Here is an 18,753-nt window from a genome sequence, read left to right as displayed (position 1 = left end):
GTTCCTCCCAAAGGGGTGCTGCAGCAGCTGCGCCCATCTGTAGATCTCTGTAACTATTGTAGTAGTTTTTCTTTAAAAGAAACCTGTTTACATGTTTGAATCCCATAAACTACATTATGGGGAGGGAGTGGGGAGCCTGGGTGCGGTGTCTCATACTCACCAGGTGCCCTTTTCCAGCACTGCTTCCCTACAAAGTTGCTGCACGCACAAAGTGTAACTCTTTTCAGCCGGCTGTGTGCGCAAGCTCTGCTATAGAGATGAATGGGAGAGCGTGTGCATACAGCTGGTTGAAAAGAGTCACACTATGTGCGTGCAACAACTTTGTAGGCAAACAGCACTGGAAAAGGGCACCTGGTGAGTATGAGACAGAGCTCCCAGGCCCCCATTCCCTCAGGTTTGAGCCCCATAATGTAGTTTATGCAGCTCAAACATGATGACAGGTTCCCTTTAAAAATATGTATGATATATAATATGACTGCCAACCCCTGTGGGGGGAGGAGTACATAAGGAGGTGGAGTCTGACACATTTGATGGAAATAAAGTTGCTACAATGTAGAAACAATGCTGCAGCAATGAAGACAGGAGCATAAAGCTATTATAATGTATATATAGTAATACACACACATTGTTATTGGTAATTTTACTTGTAGGTGGAGTTTCCCTCTAAATCTCTACTTTTCCTCTCTTTGCACGGTCTTTGACTGGGGCTGACCTAGTCTTACCATGTCCAGAAATGTGTTTGTATTGCTTGGAAGGACATTATAAGTGGCAATTAAGTCTGATTTGGAGAATTTACTGGAGCAGTAGTAGAATTCAATACTAATCATGTAGGCAAGAGTTTTCTAACTGTCGGTGTCTGTGGGTCACTGATGTTCTAGATTCTCACTGCATTGTGCAGAATACTTAAACGTGTTTCATCTAGTAATAGTAATTAATAGCCATGAAATTAATGTGAGGTCGTCCCCCTTCGTCCTTGTTACTAGCGGGGGTGTCTCTGTAGGGGGTGCAGAAGTAGTAGGTGCATCTGGGCCCCTCTGTCACATAGGAAGACACCAGTATTATAGGTGGCACATGGTATGTGGATGGCCTGAAATGAAGGTGGCTCATTGGTCAACTGATGCTACTATTGGGATATAGAAGTGTCTAGGAGTAATGAACTCTCAGCCACTAAGAGGTCGTCCAAACTGTTCAAAGAGCGAAGCTACCTAGTGCTGAATCTGCTTCTGAAGTTGATATCAGCATCAAAACTGTCTATCCGGAACTTCATGAAATGGGTTTCTATGGTTGAGCAGCTATGCACAAGCCTAAGATCACCATGCACAATGCCAAGCATCGGCTGGAGTGGTGTAAAGCACGTTGGTGCTGGACTGTAAAGTACTAGAAGTGTGTTCTCTGACTAATCATATGCTGAACCATGTTTCACTATCTGTTGGGTTGATGGATTAATCTGGGTTTGTTGGATGCCCGCAGAACATGACCTACTGGAATGCATAGTACCTACGGTAAATAGGGTTACCAACTGACTGGTGATTAAATTCCAAGGCTGGTGATGGTATTGATATTTTACCAGCCTTAATAATGGCTGGTAAAAAAATAACTGCTCCCCATGAGTGCCAGGTGGCAACCATGGTAGAAAGTAGTTTACTCACTGGGACTGGTCCGGTCCAGGCGCCACGGCTGCTGTACGCAAAGACCCTACTTCCTCCCCCCAGCATCTGTGTTCCTGTATTTACAGTATGCAGACCAAATGCTGGAGGAGGAAGCAAGGTCTCTGCAACTGCGTCGCCTGGACCAGACCTGCTTTAGTGAGTAAACTACTAGCTGCCATGGTAGTTGTTTAGGGGTGAAGAGGGCACACTGTTACTATTTGGGCCATTAACAGGGGTGCACTATTACTATTGGGGTCACTAAGGGGCTGCAGTATTACCATTGGTGCCACTGAGAGGGGGTGCTACTTCTACTGGGGCCATTGAGAGGGGGTGCTATTACTACTTGGGTCACTGAGAGGGGGAGCTATTACTAGAGAGGTCACTAAGAAATGGGGCTATTACTACTGGAGCCACTGAGAGGGGGCACTATTATAGGGGCCACTGGAATAACAGTGGAAAAATTATATTTTCTGATAAGTAATGCCCCAGCCACACCCTTAACTACTCCCTCTTTTTCACTGGCCATTTTTTTCCAAAGCATCAGGTCAGACAGGCGTAAAAGCACCCGACCAGCCCATATAGCTCCATGCACTTCTACGCCAAGCAGGAAAGATAGTCCTGGAACTATCTTCCTGGCCAGACTACGGCCACTGCCATAGACTCCTATGGAAGCCAATGACAGTGACCAGAGAAGGGAGGTAGGAGGGAGTTTAGCAGCATGATTGCTAAACTCACCCCCCTTCTCTTCTCCTCTCCGCCCCTTACCGCTGTTTGCAGTGGGAGGGGGCTGGATGGGGTAGAGCATACAGCGGCAATGGGTGGAGAGGGGGCAAGAGCTCAGCACAGTAGCTCCCACCCCATCCTGCCTCCTCCCTTTGCAGAGAGTCGGCGAGGGGGAGGAAAGGGGATGACAGCCTGAAGGCGTATACGCCGAAACCCGTGCATCAGATGGTAGTGTATATTGGTCGGCCGTGAAAACCGCGGCTGATATACGCTCATGTGAATAAGCCCTAATGCTGTAAAAAAAAAAAAAAAACAATAGCAGAATTGAAGTTTCACTGCCCTCTGAAAAAATGTAATAAAAGTTATACAATATATGATATGTACCCAAAAAATGTTACCAATAAAAACTACCCTACAAAAAACAAGACCTAGTGTACCAGAAAAATATAAAACTTATTATAAGTGGCGATGAAAATCCCCCCAAAATGGTTGTGTCCTTTAGGCTCATTCAGATGAGCGTGTTTATGTGCGTACATACATTTGCACAAAACCACGCGTCTATTAGAACCATTGGTTCCCTATGGTATGTTCACATGTCTGTGTTTTACAGTCGTGCAAACGCATGTACCTGCAAAACATAGGACATGCGTGCAGCATAGGTCCGTGGTGAGCGTCAGTATTCCCACGGGGAGTCCCCTTGTCATTGAACACTGTGACAGCACTGTCACAGTGATCAGTGACAAGGGGACTCCCCGCAGGGAGTAAAGAATCCCCTGCCACAGTTTTCACAGCTGTGTCAGCTGTGGCAGAGGATCGCGATGCTGCTGCCGGTGGACCCATTGAAAGCAATAAGATGCCGGCACCCCTGCATTGATTTTCAGGGAAGGGCTTTAAATATATCCCTAGCAGGTGTAAAAAATAAATACTCACCTCTCCGCTGCTGTTGGGGCTCAGGCGTGTCTAGCTGCTTGGGTCCCGTCACTGTAATGGGGTTCTTTCAATAAATTCAATGAATGGCTGAGCGCTGCCTGTGATTGGCTGAACGCTGTGACCAATCACAGGCAGCGCTCAGCTGTCATCATTCAATGAATGGCGGAGCGCTGCCCTTTAACAGGCTGAAAGAACTTCACTACAGTGACGGGACCCAAGCAGCTTGACATGCCTGAGCCCCGGCAGCGGCAAAGAGGTGAGTATTTTTTTTCTATTTTTTACACCTGCTAGGGATGATTTTCAGGGAAGGGCTTATATTTAAAGCCCTTCCCTGAATATCACAGCAGGGGTTGCCAACAGACTACTGCTTTCAATGGGGCCGCCAGCAGCAGCCGCGGCCCCATTGAAAGCAATGCTGCACGCACCTGTGTTCACGCGTGTTTGTGCACCTACATGGGCACGCCAGTTTTGTGCACGCGTATGTACGCACCAGCACACGCTCGTGTGAATGAGGCCTTATGCTGTGTCCTTTAGGGGTTAATCAGAGTCCTAGTCTGCTAAACCAAAATCAGCAATAAACTGGGATACCTGTAAACTATGTGTAAATTGGTGTATATATGTATATACGGTATGTGTATGTCTCCTATGTATCCAAGACAGTCCGACTGAGTGGGGAGAACTGGTGATCTGTACATTAATGGCACCATTAATAATTTCCCAGAATCCTTTTGGTTCGGTGTAACCTTTGTAGGACATGTCACTATGAAGTGAATGAAGATGTGTGATCGTGCAGAACCAATGAGGGTGATTAAAGATGCTCTTGAGGGCGCCGTACATTTTGCTGCACTTTGTCAGTTCCCTTTTTAAACCGGCCGCAGTCTTATAGGGATTTATTTACTGATCTATTGATTTTTACGACAGTGTTCGCATTGCAGCCGGGCAGGTAATTGGAACACATTGCAACCTTAACGTGAAATTATCATAGAAAAAATATCCCTTATTAGAACGGCCGCTCTGCGACTCTTCAGCCCAGATCTCCGCCGCTACTACACATCCGCAGACTTATTATATTTCACCCGTGTGTTTTGTGGGCCTAAAATATATGTGATTAAGGCCTGAAGCACGCTCACTGGCTCTATATGTTACTGCATGTGGTTAGTGGAAATGCAGTATTAGATCCGGTATTTGCTATGGGATTAATATCAGTATTATCTACAGCTGGTGCAATGAATGGGAGCGCGTAAGTAAAGCATACAACCAGTGGTCTGGCTGCCTGGTCCGCGGGTGATGGTGCTGGATCGGGGAGGCGAGTAAGTATAAAAAATACTTCCTCAGACTTTATGAAACTGCAGTATGAGCACCATAGCTTAGTTTAGGTTGCTCATACCTGGTAACATGTTCCCTTTAAATCCTTTTTTTTCATTTTTGGGTTTTTCCACCCCCCTTCCAAAAACTCTTTTATTTATCCATCAATGTAGCTGTTGTTTAATCGCTTTTTATTACATTTTTTCTTAGAGACAGAGTGACCAAAAAGGTGCATAATATCATTGTATCAGGGGCGTAACTGTAGAGGGTCCAGGGGATGCGGTTGCACCTGGGCCCAGGAGCCTTAGGGGGCCCATAAGGCCTCTCTTCTCCATATAGGGAGCCCAGTACTATGAATAAAGCATTATAGTTGGGGGCCCTGTTACAGGTTTTGCATTGGGGCCCAGAAGCTTCAAGTTATGTCTCTGTGCAGCATGGTTTAGGTATGGGTACGGGTACAGAAACAGATAGAGGGGGGGGGGGGGGGGGGCCCTAGCTCAACTTTTGCATCAGGGCCCCTGAGCCTTTACTTACGCCCCTGCATTGTATATTTTTGTTTCTGGACAATGTTCACCATGTGGGATAAATAATGTGTGACTTTGATATATCGGACTTTTATGGACACCGAACATACGTCAGGCTGCCATGGCATACAAACAGCACCCCGTGATCTCATCATGCAAGGATTGGGGGGCCGTTCGGGACCCCGCAAAACGAACTGACAGTGGCATTTACAGGGTTGACAGCCATGATCAGCGAATTCACTGATCACTGCTGTTGCCTGGAGGCCAGGGCCTGTGAAAAACAGCCAGCCCCCACATTGTTTGGAGCTGGATCCTCCATACAAATCCCAAATGTACAAAATGTAACTTTATGTCTTGTGTCATTAGGGGTTAAAGAACAATTACAGTCTCATTTAAAGAGGTTCTGTGTGTTACATAATTCTTATTTGTTGGAAGGGTCCCTTGACAGTCGTCTGAACATAAAGTCCCCGTTCTCCCTTACTGAGAGCCTCCATGATCAGCTGTAATCTGTGGGAAAATCTGGTGACAAGTGTTCAATTTTCCTGCAGCACCCCCTCAGGGAAAATAAAGTATTACACAGTTGTAGATTTAAGGGTGCAGGTGTGGTATTGTGGCAGGCTGAGGCAAGCATGTGCAGCACATTCAAAAACTTTATTTTACATAATATATACATCCTTTTTCTCCATAGACAGGCCTCTCCCACTTCACTTGGCAGCAACACAACAGATTAGGATAGCATGTCCTAGCTCCTACCTGTTGTGACATTATTGGAAATGCTGCTCGTGTCACCAAAGGGGACGGAGTATAATGGCTACAATGTGACCATATCATAAAATGTGTGGGGCTTAGCAGTAATGTACTGTACATCTCCCTGTATACAGTGATATGGAGCATGCCGGTGTAGCCTAGATATCTTCTGTATATAATTATATATGTACAGCTGGTAATACTTATACCAGTTATACCGATATGATTATATACAGAACATACTGTCAGCATGGTGCGCTGACTCTGCTCTCCTCCTCCACTCCCCGATACTGTCAATACACCGCAGGCCAGACCAATCACGCGGTCGGCAGTGTACTGATAGACTTCAGTTGTAACCAATTACAACTGGAGTCTCTCAGGTTAAGGGAGGACTGTACGCTGGGGGAAGTCTGCAGCCTGTAATTGGCTGCTGGCTCCCTGGGTAATGGCCCTCCCCTCCCTGAATGCCACCTACAGCCGGCAGTGAGACAGCATATGGCAGGGGCCTGCGGGCCCCAGTATGCTAAAGGGCCAGGTCACAATTGCGACCCCTAGCGGTACGCCGATGGCCCTAAGAAGCAACAACCAAACTTGTATAAATGAGGCAATAAGGCCTAAAGCCTTACTAATAGGTTTGTGTAGACAATGACAGGATTTAGATTTTTAGAAAAAAACCACAATTCTTTTAAATAGTTTATTAGTCTTCTTTTTGTTTTTTGACTCTCCGCAAAAAAAAATCCTGAAGAATTCCAGTTTTCACACTGGACACTAGAACACACTCAATAAGCTGACATTTCTTTTTCTCTGTAGTTCAGTTTACAACTTTACTGTATAGACTGGGACATAGTCAGCAAAGTCACCTCACTATCATTAGAGGATAAAGGTTTTAAAGGAATCCAACACGTTGAAAATGGGGTCTGATCTGAAGACACCATTGTTTAGAGCAGGAGGAGCTGAGCAGATTGATATATAGTCCTGTAGAGCAGGGGTCCCCAACTCCAGTCCTCAGGGACCACCAACAGGTCATGTTTTCAGATCTCCTATAGTAAGAACAGCTGTGGCAATGTCTGGGGCACCAACAATAATTACATCACCTGTGCAACACTGAGGAAATCCTGAAAACATGACTTGTTGGCGGTCCCCAAGGACTGGAGTTGGGGTACACTGCTGTAGAGGACGATTGAGTACAACTTGTTATTTATTGGCTAAATCTCCTATCTTTCTGAGCTTAGGAACTCAGTGGGTGGTCTTATCAGTCATTAATAGCCTTACCTTTATGACTGTGTGTACAGAGATAACTGTAAACCACTGATTAGGACCGCCCACTGGACTCCTAAGCCCAGAAGGGGCGTAGACTCAGATCAATAAATGTTAAGTTTTATTGAAGCTTCCCCCATAAACCTATATATTCATCTGCTCAGCTCCTCTTGCTCTATAACATCATGCCTGCAGATCACACTGCATTTTCAACATGATGGCTTCCCTTTAATTGTAGTGTGGGAGGCATAAATAAGGCAGAATAGCAAGACTATACATACAGATAAGATTCTGTACTCTACCTCTCCCTGGTTGACTGTATTATTCTAACTTTTCTGTCCATTAGCTGCCATTGATTCCATTTACCATAACTCTCAGCTACACTGCAGTGAATGGAACTGAGTTGCAATGCCATGCACAACCTGTGGACAGGTGTGGCGCTGTTTTTGGAAGAGCGCAACTATGTTTTACTAATTCTTTAAGTGCATTGAGTCATTACCTGGCATAATGAGGAACGGGCTTTTCTTGTGCCTGGCATTGTTCTGAACATCTGTTTCTTGCTCTCAGAACTGGTTCAAGATGAAATGATGTTCACTGCCAAAATCGGCCTTTTTCTATGTTGTTTTCTGTTAAACAGACACGGGGAAGGTTACTTGAGTAGACATGGACTGGGCTTTCATCCTTCCTGGAAACAGTCGAGGAAGATTAAGTCTGAAGTGCATCCCGCTAAGCTCCTGTGTCTTCATCTCTAGCAACCTAGAATGTATCTGCAGCAGGTAAAGAGGTGCGCCAAGCGAGAAGGAAGGGGGGGTGGGGGTGGGGGGGGGGCAGGAGTCAATTCAGTACTAGAACAGATCAGGTTTCAGAATGAAAGGGAAAAAGAGATAACGGGAGAGATCAAGAATAGCAATGCAGCAATACTGCTTTTAGTGATAATTAATAATTAACATATCTAATGATGCCGGGCGACAGGAAGAATTTGGAAAAGAGCTGAGGGCATGAGGTGACACAAACATCCAAGAGATTGGCACGAAAATCCAATTGCTTCCCCCTACACCGATATAATGCACATAGTAAAATGCAAAGCCGACAATAAAACGCGTGACTTTTTAATGTGCATTTAAGAAACCGCCATATACTGTATCTCTGCTCGTCCCAGCTCCACAAACAGCAGCGGTTAGAGAGTCTTAACACCTCGCAATGTTTCCACCCATAACACGGAAGCGCTATTTATATAGAAATGGACAGATTCAGGAAGGTCATTTATTATGGGAAAACTTAGGACGGAACTAAGCGAGAATATGCTCCATTTGGAAGTTAAGTGGGGCGGGTTTTATGTTTGTCTAAAAGTCACTTAGAATAAGTTCTTAATGTTTCTTTATAGGGATCTGAGATGAGTTTTTATGGTGCAGAGCTCCGAATCTCTTGTACATAGGCGTAAATTATGAAAATCTGGCTACTTGTTGCCACCACTAGGGGGAGCTTAAAAAAAGCTTAGGGCATATGGTTTATTAGCGAGTTCAGGGGGAGTTGTATGTAGTTAGCTTTCCTTAGTTGGGCTATAGGTAGTCTGAATTTAACCCATTTACGTCACGTGTAGAGATGAGCGAGCACCAAAATCCTCAGGTACTCGTTACTCGAGACGAAATTTTCGCGATGCTTGAGGGTTCGTTTCGAGTAACGAACCCCACTGAAGTGAATGGGCGACTCGAGCATTTTTGTATATATCGCCGATGCTCGCTAAGGTTTTCATTTGTGAAAATCTGGGCAATTCAAGAAAGTGATGGGAACGACACAGCAACGGATAGGGCAGGCGAGGGGCTACATGTTGGGCTGCATCTCAAGTTCACAGGTCCCACTATTAAGCCACAATAGTGGCAAGAGTGCCCCCCCCCTTCCCAACAATTTTTACTTCTGAAAAACCCTCATTAGCAAGGCATACCTTAGCTGAGCACCACACTACCTCCAACAAAGCACAATCACTGCCTGCATGACACTCCGCTGCCACTTCTCCTGGGTTACATGCTGCCCAACCCCCCGCACGACCCAGTGTCCACAGCGCACACCAAAGTGTCCCTGCGCAGCCTTCAGCTGCCCTCATGCCACACGCTGGCCTCATAGCCACACCACCATCATGTCTATTTATAAGTGCGTCTGCCATGAGGAGGAACCGCAGGCACACACTGCAGAGGGTTGGCACGGCCAGGCAGCGACCCTCTTTAAAAGGGGCGGGGCGATAGCCCATAATGCTGTACAGAAGCAATGAGAAATCCAATCCTGTGCCACCTCCATCAGGAGCTGCACACGTGGGCATAGCAATGGGGAACCCATGTGCCACACACTATTGATTCTGTCAAGGTGTCTGCATGCCCCAGTCAGACCGGGGTTTTTTATAAATAGTCACAGGCAGGTACAACTCCACAATGGGAATTCCGTGTGCACCCACAGCATGGGTGGCTCCCTGGAACCCACCGGCTGTACATAAATGTATCCCATTGCAGTGCCCAGCACAGCTGAGGTAACGTCCGATTAAATGCAGGTGGTCTTCGGCACACACTGCATGCCCCAGTCTGACCGGGGTTTTTAATACATAGACACTGGCAGGTACAAATCCCTAATGTGAAGTCCCTGTGGACACAGCATGGGTGGCTCCCTGGAACCCACCGGTGGTACATAAATATATCCCATTGCATTGCCCATCACAGCTGAGGTAACATCAGGTTTAATGCAGGTGGGCTTCGGCCCACACTGCATGCCCCAGTCAGACTGGGGTTCTTTAGAAGTGGACACATGCAGTTACAACTCCGTGTGGACCGACAGCATGGGTGGCTCCCTGGAAACCACCGGCGGTACATAAATATATCCCATTGCAGTGCCCAGCACAGCTGAGGTAATGTCATGTTTAATGCAGGTGGGCTTCGGCCCACACTGCATGCCCCAGTCAGACTGGGGTTCTTTAGAAGTGGACACATGCAGTTACAACTCCGTGTGGACCAACAGCATGGGTGGCTCCCTGGAACCCACCGACGGTACATAAATATATCCCATTGCAGTGCCCAGCACAGCTGAGGTAATGTCATGTTTAATGCAGGTGGGCTTCGGCCCACACTGCATGCCCCAGTCTGACCGGGGTTTTTAATACATAGACACTGGCAGGTACAAATCCCTAATGTGAAGTCCCTGTGGACCCACAGCATGGGTGGCTCCCTGGAACCCACCGGCGGTACATAAATATATCCCATTGCAGTGCCCATCACAGCTGAGGTAACGTCAGGTTTATTGCAGGTGGGCTTCGGCCCACACTGCATGCCCTGGTCAGACTGGGTTCTTTAGAAGTGGACACATGGAGTTACAACTCCGTGTGGACCGACAGCATGGGTGGCTCCCTGGAACCCACCGGCGGTACATAAATATATCCCATTGCATTGCCCAGCACAGCTGAGGTAACGTCAGCTTTAATGCAGGTGGGCTAAAAATTGGTGTACCAACAGTACTAATGTACCTTGGAAAAATTGCCCATGCCCAACCAAGAGGGCGGGTGAATCCCATTAATCGCTTTGGTTAATGTGGCTTAATTTGTAACTAGGCCTGTAGGCAGCCCAGTTAAAATAAAAATTGGTTCAGGTGCAAGTTTCAACGCTTTATTGAATTGAGAATTGAAACGTATAAACATTGTTTACAAAAGTTATATGACTGAGCCTTGTGGGCCTAAGAAAAATTGCCCGTTCGGCGTGATTACGTGAGGTTTCAGGAGGAGGAGCAGGAGGAGGAGGATGAATATAATACACAGATTGATGAAGCTAAAAGGTCCCCGTTTTTGATGGTGATAGAGAACGATGCTTCCATCCGCGGGTGCAGCCTACGTATTGTTTAGGTATCGCTGCTGTCCGCTGGTGGAGAAGAGAACTCTGGGGAAATCCAGGCTTTGTTCATCTTTATGATTGTAAGCCTGTCGGCACTGTCGGTTGACAGGCGGGTACGCTTATCCGTGATGATTCCCACAGCCGCACTAAACACCCTCTCTGACAAGACGCTAGCCGCAGGACAAGCAAGCACCTCCAGGGCATACAGCGCGAGTTCAGGCCACGTGTCCAACTTCGTTACCCAGTAGTTGTAGGGGGCAGAGGCGTCACGGAGGACGGTCGTGCGATCAGCTACGTACTCCCTCACCATCCTTTTACAGTGCTCCCGCCGACTCAGCCTTGACTGGGGAGCGGTGACACAGTCTTGCTGGGGAGCCATAAAGCTGTCAAAGGCCTTAGAGAGTGTTCCCCTGCCTGTGCTGTACATGCTGCCTGATCTCCGCGCCTGCCCTGCTACCTGGCCCTCGAAACTGCGCCTTCTGCCACTAGCGCTGTCGGATGGGAATTTTACCATCAGTTTGTCCGCCAGGGTCCTGTGGTATAGCATCACTCTCGAACCCCTTTCCTCTTCGGGTATGAGAGTGGAAAGGTTCTCCTTATACCGTGGGTGGAGCAGTGTGTACACCTAGTAATCCGTAGTGGCCAGAATGCATGTAACGCAACACATGGCTGTCCTCACTCGGAAGATCACTTTCAGGATCCTCCTCCTCCTCCTCCTCAGGCCATACACGCTGAAAGGATGACAGGCAAGCAGCATGGGTACCCTCAGCAGTGGGCCAAGCTGTCTCTTCCCCCTCCTCCTCATGCTACTCCCCCTCCTCCTCCTCCTCCTCAACGCGCTGAGATATAGACATAAGGGTGCTCTGACTATCCAGCGACATACTGTCTTCCCCCGCCTCCGTTTCCGAGCGCAAAGCGTCTGCCTTTATGCTTTGCAGGGAACTTCTCAAGAGGCATAGCAGAGGAATGGAGACGCTAATGATTGCAGCATCGCCGCTCACCATCTGTGTAGACTCCTCAAAATTTCCAAGGACCTGGCAGATGTCTGCCAACCAGGCCCACGCTTCTGTAAAGAATTGAGGAGGCTGACTCCCACTACGCCGCCCATGTTGGAGTTGGTATTCCACTATAGCTCTACGCTGCTCATAGAGCCTGGCCAACATGTGGAGCGTAAAGTTCCACCGTGTGGGCACGTCGCACAGCAGTCGGTGCACTGGCAGATTAAACCGATGTTGCAGGGTGCTCAGGGTGGCAGCGTCCGTCTTGGACTTGCGGAAATGTGCGCTGAGCCGGCGCACCTTTCCTAGCAGGTCTGACAAGCGTGGGTAGCTTTTCAGAAAGCGCTGAACCACCAAATTAAAGACGTGGGCCAGGCATGGCACGTGCGTGAGGCTGCCGAGCTGCAGAGCCGCCAGCAGGTTACGGCCGTTGTCACACACGACCATGGCCGGTTGGAGGCTCAGCGGCGAAAGCCAGCGGTCGGTCTGCTCTGTCAGACCCTGCAGCAGTTCGTGGGCTGTGTGCCCCTTCTCTCCTAAGCTGAGTAGTTTCAGCACGGCCTGCTGACGCTTGGCCACTGCTGTGCTGCCACACCGCGCGACACCGACTGCTGGCGACGTGCTGCTGCTGACACATCTTGATTGCGAGACAGAGGTTGCGTAGTAGGAGGAGGAGAAGGAGGAGGGTGGTTTAGTGGAGGAAGCATACACCGCCGCATATAACAGCACCGAGCTGGGGCCCGCAATTCTGCGGGTGGGTAGGACGTGAGCGGTCCCAGGCTCTGACTCGGTCCCAGCCTCCACTAAATTCACCCAATGTGCTGTCAGGGAGATATAGTGGCCCTGCCCGCCTGTGCTTGTCCACGTGTCCGTTGTTAAGTGGACCTTGCCAGTAACCGCGTTGGTGAGGACGCGTACAATGTTGCGGGAGACGTGGTCGTGCAGGGCTGGGACGGCACATCAGGAAAAGTAGTGGAGACTGGGAACCGAGTAGCACGGGGCCGCCGCCGCCATCATGTTTTTGAAAGCCTCCGTTTCCACAAGCCTATACGACAGCATCTCCAGGCTGATCAATTTGGCTATGTGCATGTTGAACGCTTGAGCGTGCGGGTGCGTGGCTGCGTACTTGCGCTTGCGCTCAAACACTTGCGCTAGCGTTGGCTGGATGGTGCGCTGACAGACATTGCTGGATGGGGCCGAGGACAGCGGAGGTGAGGGTGTGGGTGCAGGCCGGGAGACAGTCGTGCCTGTGTCCTGAGAGGGGGGTTGGATCTCAGTGGCAGGTTGGGGCACAGGGGAAGAGGCAGCGGTGCAAACCGGAGGCGGTGAACGGCCTTCGTCCCACCTTGTGGGGTGCTTGGCCATCATATGCCTGCGCATGCTGGTGGTGGTGAGGCTGGTGGTGGTGGCTCCACGGCTGATCTTGGCGCGACAAACCTTGCACACCACAGTTCGTCGGTCGTCTGCACTCTCAGTGAAAAACTGCACACCTTTGAGCACCTCGGCCTCTGCAGGTGGCATGGCGCGAGGGGGCGCTTTGGGAAACAGTTGGTGGATTATTTGGTCTGGCCCCGCCTCTACCCCTGGCCACCGCACTGCCTCTTCTAACCTGCCCTGCTGCTGCACTTGCCCCCCCCCCCTCTGAAGACCTGTCCTCAGTAGGCTTAGCAAACCAGGTGGGGTCAGTCACCTCATCGTCCTGCTGCTCTTCCTCCAAATCCTCTGTGCGCTCCTCCCTCGGACTTACTGCAATTACTACTACCTGAGTGATAGACTACTGTGTCTCATTGTCGTCGTCCTCCTCACCCACTGAAAGGTCTTGAGACAGTTGCCGGAAGTCCCCAGCCTCATCCCCCGGACCCCGGGGAACTTTCCAAAGGTTGGGCATCGGTCACGACAAACTCCTCCAGTGGGAGAGGAACCATTGCTGCCCATTCTGGGCAGGGGCCCGAGAACAGTTCCTGGGAGTCTGCCTGCTCCTCAGAATGTGTCATTGTAATGGAGTGAGGAGGCTGGGAGGAAGGAGGAGCAGCAGCCAGAGGATTCAGAGTTGCAGCAGTGCACGGCGTAGAACTCTGGGTGGTCAATAGATTGCTGGATGCAGTTTCTGCCATCCACGACAGGACCTGCTCACACTGCTCATTTTCTAATAAAGGTCTACCTCGTGGACCCATTAATTGTGAGATTAATCTGGGGACGCCAGAAACGTGCCTCTCTCCTAATCCCGCAGCAGTCGGCTGCGATACACCTGGATCAGGAGCTCGGCCTGTGCCCACACCCTGACTTGGGCCTCCGTGTCCTCGCCCGCGTCCACGTCCTCTAGGCTTACCCCTACCCCTCAGCATGGTGTATTACCAGTAGTGCAGAAACAGAACGCTGTAATTAAATGTGCCGCTTATTGGCCTGTGGTTGGAGGCTGACTTCGCTTACGGAACGCACAGCAGAGCCAGGAAAGAATTTTGCGCAAGCCTGTAAGGAGACGTAGGTGCGTATGACTGAGCTAGTGGAATTCACAGCGCAGAAGCAGTCAAGTGTCCAAAGGCCACTAGTAGGCCTTAAGTATTTTGCTTCTATTTTTTTAAAGGCTGAGCTGAGACAGCAGACAGATACTGTAGGCAGCGTATATATGTATACTGTTTCCCTCTGGACGGGATGACGGCGGTGATGTAACGGGCAACGCAGAGCCAGGAAACAATTTTGCGCAAGCCTGCTGTAACACTTAGCTGCGTATTAATTAGGACTACTACCCCCAGCAGAGACGCAGTACACTCAAAACGGTCACAGGCAGCCCAAAGATAGTATTTTTCCCAAATTTGTTTGAAAAAGCCCACTGCTTATATAGACAGTATATCTCTTTCACCTTTCCCACTGTCCCTGCCTCACCACTACTGGCCCTATACTATGTAAAATTATTGCAGACTGAGGACGCAATGCTCTGCACGCCCGATATACAAAAAAAAAAAGTGCAACACTGCTCACAGCAGCCTTAACAGTACTGCACACGGTCAGATGTGGCCCTAAGAAGGACCGTTGGGGTTCTTCAAGCCTAAAATGACTCCTAACGTTCTCCCTATAGCAGCAGCACCAGCAGCAGCACTGTCCCTGATCTCTGCCAGAATGCATCTGTAGCGAGCCGCTGGCGGGGCCGATTTATATACTCGGGTGACACCTGATCTCCCTAGCCACTCACTGCAGGGGGGTGGTATAGGGCTTGAACGTCGCAGGGGGAAGTTGTAATGCCTTCCCTGTCTTTCTATTGGCCAGAAAAGCACGCTAATGTCTCAGAGATAAAAGTGAAAAGTAACTCGAACACCGCGTGGTACTCGTCTCTAGTAACGAGCATCTCGAACACGCTAATACTCGAACGAGTATCAAGCTCAGACGAGTACGTTCGCTCATCTCTAGTCACGTGTGGATTGACTAGCTTGCCAAAGCAGAGGTGACATATTTAGTATTTAAAAACGTAGTGTAACAGTGTGAGGGGCTGCCCAAAAGGGGGTTAGCTGGTTGCAATGGTAACCAATTGTGAGATGCAACAAATTGAAAATGAGCAGCAGTTGAGGGTCATTGTAGGATGCATCTCTGAGGGCAAGAGAAGTACAGCATGTGGAGAGTGAGGCAACAGAAGCTCTCCTGTTGCCTCACTCGCTGTTACACAGCATTTGGGGATGCTGTGTAACAGCGATCCTTAAAGGGGTTGTCTCGCGGCAGCAAGTGGGGGTATACACTTCTGTATGGCCATATTAATGCACTTTGTAATATACATCGTGCATTAAATATGAGCCATACAGAAGTTATTCACTTACCTGCTCCGTTGCTAGCGTCCCCGTCTCCATGGCTCCGTCTAATTTCGCTGGCTTCTTTCTTTTTTAGACGCGCTTGCGCTGTGCGGTCTTCTGCCTGGTGAATGGGGCCGCTCGTGCCGGAGAGCTGCTCACCGCGTCGTCATCGCAGCTCCGCCCCGTCACGTGTGCCGATTCCAGCCAATCAGGAGGCTGGAATCGGCAATGGAACGCACAGAGCCCATGGTGCACCATGGGAGAACACCCGCGGTGCACCATGGGAGAAAACCGCAGTGCATCCCTGGAAAAGGACTGGCGGCCATCTTAGGGAGAAGATTTTTTAAACTCCTTATTTCGTCGGATTGGTGAGTAGCTAGCGGTTTTATGCCAGGGGGTGACAAGGGGAATGGGGTAATGTTAAATTTTGATGCTTGCCGCGAGACAACCCCTTTAAGGACAACAGCTGCAAGAGCTACTCCAAGAGAGCCTCATGTTACTGGACTGAGCAACTGAGACCAGCTAAGAGGAAGACTTAGTAAGTGAGGTCGACCTCAACATAGGAGTGCACATTAATAGAGACTAGCATAAAGACACAACAGGCTTGTTGAATAGGGAAAAGCTACAACAGTTATTAATCAAGGGGACATTGCTCACAATTTCTGGACTGTGACAGAACGTGATACACCAATGTGAGCTCCTGGAGTAGAGACGCTGTGTTCAGTTGCATACTATTGAGAGCAGTGAATTGATAGCCTTTCAGGGGCCTCGTGCGGCGCAGAGTGTTAAGGCAGCAGAATGCAGTCCTAAGCTCTCACTCATGACCTGAAGGTTGCGAGTTCAGTCCCTGTATTGTTCAGGTAGCTGGCTCAATGTTGACTCGGCCTTCCATCCTTCTGAGGTCGGTAAAATGAATACCCAACTTGCTGGGAGGGGTAATAAACAAATTACTTGAAAGCACCGTGGAATTAGTTGGCGCTATACAAATAATAACAAGTCCTTTTCTCGGAAGGACTGCGTATTGTAACACATGAACTGTATTTTACTGACTGACTGGCTGAGCTATTAATCATCTCAACCAGCCCAGCAGCTAAACCCAGAATGGCTGACTAACCCTCGATTATCAAGGCTGAGTGAAATGTGCGTATGTGTCAGCAAATGCATCACGAACCCAAAAGTCACAGTCAACGCCATGGCAATTTATCTCTTAGCTATGACCTCTTTAACCCCTTAACGATACAGAATGTAAGTTTACATCCTGGGTACATGGTAGTAAATGCATAAACTTACATCCTGCCGATGGCAGAAGTGAGCCTGCGCCATCTGCAGCGGGAGCCAGCTGTGACTGACAGCCGGTCTTCCACTGCAACGGCGGGGATGGGGGAGAACCCAATCCCTGCTGTTAACCCTTTACATGCCACGATCAATGTGAATTGCAGTATGTAAAGGGTTCACAGATGGAGTGTGCTTCCTCTGTGACGTCATCAGCCCTCTGCTATGTAATTGCGGAGGGACGATGGGCTGCCATGGCAAACGGACACCAGCCAATGACATCCGGGCTTGCCATGGCCTGTGATTGCTATTGTAAACAATAATGCATTGCAGCCAAGAATACTGCAAGGCATTATCATAGCGATCATAGCTTTTCTGGCTCAAGTCCCCTACAAGGTCATAAAAATGTAAGAGAAAATATAAGAATAGTAAAAAAAAACACGGATAAAAATATTAACAAAAAACAAAAACACTAATTTTGCGCACTTTTCCCTCCTTTGTATAAATAGAAATACACCCCCCCCCCCACACACACACACACACATATTTGGGATAATCACAACCTGTAGAATTAATTAAGTACACTATTTATCCTGCACAGCAAAAAAAAATAAAAAGTACAAACCTAAAAAACCTGAGCCAAATTGCTTAAGCTGTATGTACCCCAATATACCAATGAAAACTACAGCTAATCACACAAAAAAACAAGCTCCATGCATGGAAAAATAAAAACACTATACGACTTTGAGTGCAGCGATCAAAACAAAAAAAATCCAAAAAAGGGGTTTGATTGTGCAAAAGTGGAAAAACCTAAAAAAATATGATTTTTGCATCATCGTAATCACACCAGACCACAGAAAAAATGTACCATGTTATTTGTGCTGCAGGATTCAGGGTGGCTTTACATGAGCATGTTTTTGTGTGTGCATACGCGCACACAAAAACACGCGTCTATTAGCCCTAATGCATTTACTATGGTGTGTCAACAGGTCAGGCTTGTGCGTGCAAAGATAGGACATGCGTGCACCATAGGGAATGCACGCATTGTTTTCAATAGAGCCGCAGCTGCTGCCGGCAGCTCCATTGAAGACAGTGGTCTGCCGGCACCCCTGCATTGTTTTTCATGGAAGGACTTTACATATAAGCCCTTCCCTAAAAAACAAGAATTTTAATGTAAGAAAAAATAAAAAAAAGAGGCAGATGTTTCCTTCCTCCCCGTTGACAGATGCAGCAAAGGAATTCTTCAATTCTCTACCGCAGCTGTCACACATGACAGCTGCGATAGAGGATCCTGCTGCCTGTGACCCATCATTGGATTTCAGGGAAGGGCTTTAAATATAAGCCCTTCCCTAAAAAAACAGTAAAAGTAGTGTCGCCTGTCATTCATTCGGCAAGAGCTGCCTGTGATTAGCTGAGCGCCTCAGCCAATAACAATCAGCTGTTTCAGCAGGCGGGGATTTTAAATCCCCTCCTGCTCAAAGAACAGCACCCCAGAGCTGGGGACAGCGCAGAGAAGATGCTGCTGAGCCCTGGCAGCTGAAGGAAGGTGAGTATGTATTTTATTTTTTTTTTTACACTATTTTTACTGTTTTTTCAGGGAAGGGCTTATATTTAAAGTTCTTCCCTGAAATCAATTGACGGGGTGCCAGCAGCAGAATCCTCTATCGCAGCTGTCATGTGTGACAGCTGCGGTAGGGAACTGAAGA

The sequence above is a fragment of the Eleutherodactylus coqui genome, chromosome 4 (assembly GCF_035609145.1).
Source record: "Eleutherodactylus coqui strain aEleCoq1 chromosome 4, aEleCoq1.hap1, whole genome shotgun sequence".
Taxonomy (NCBI): domain Eukaryota; kingdom Metazoa; phylum Chordata; class Amphibia; order Anura; family Eleutherodactylidae; genus Eleutherodactylus; species Eleutherodactylus coqui.
Note: the sequence above shows the minus strand (reverse complement) of the source record.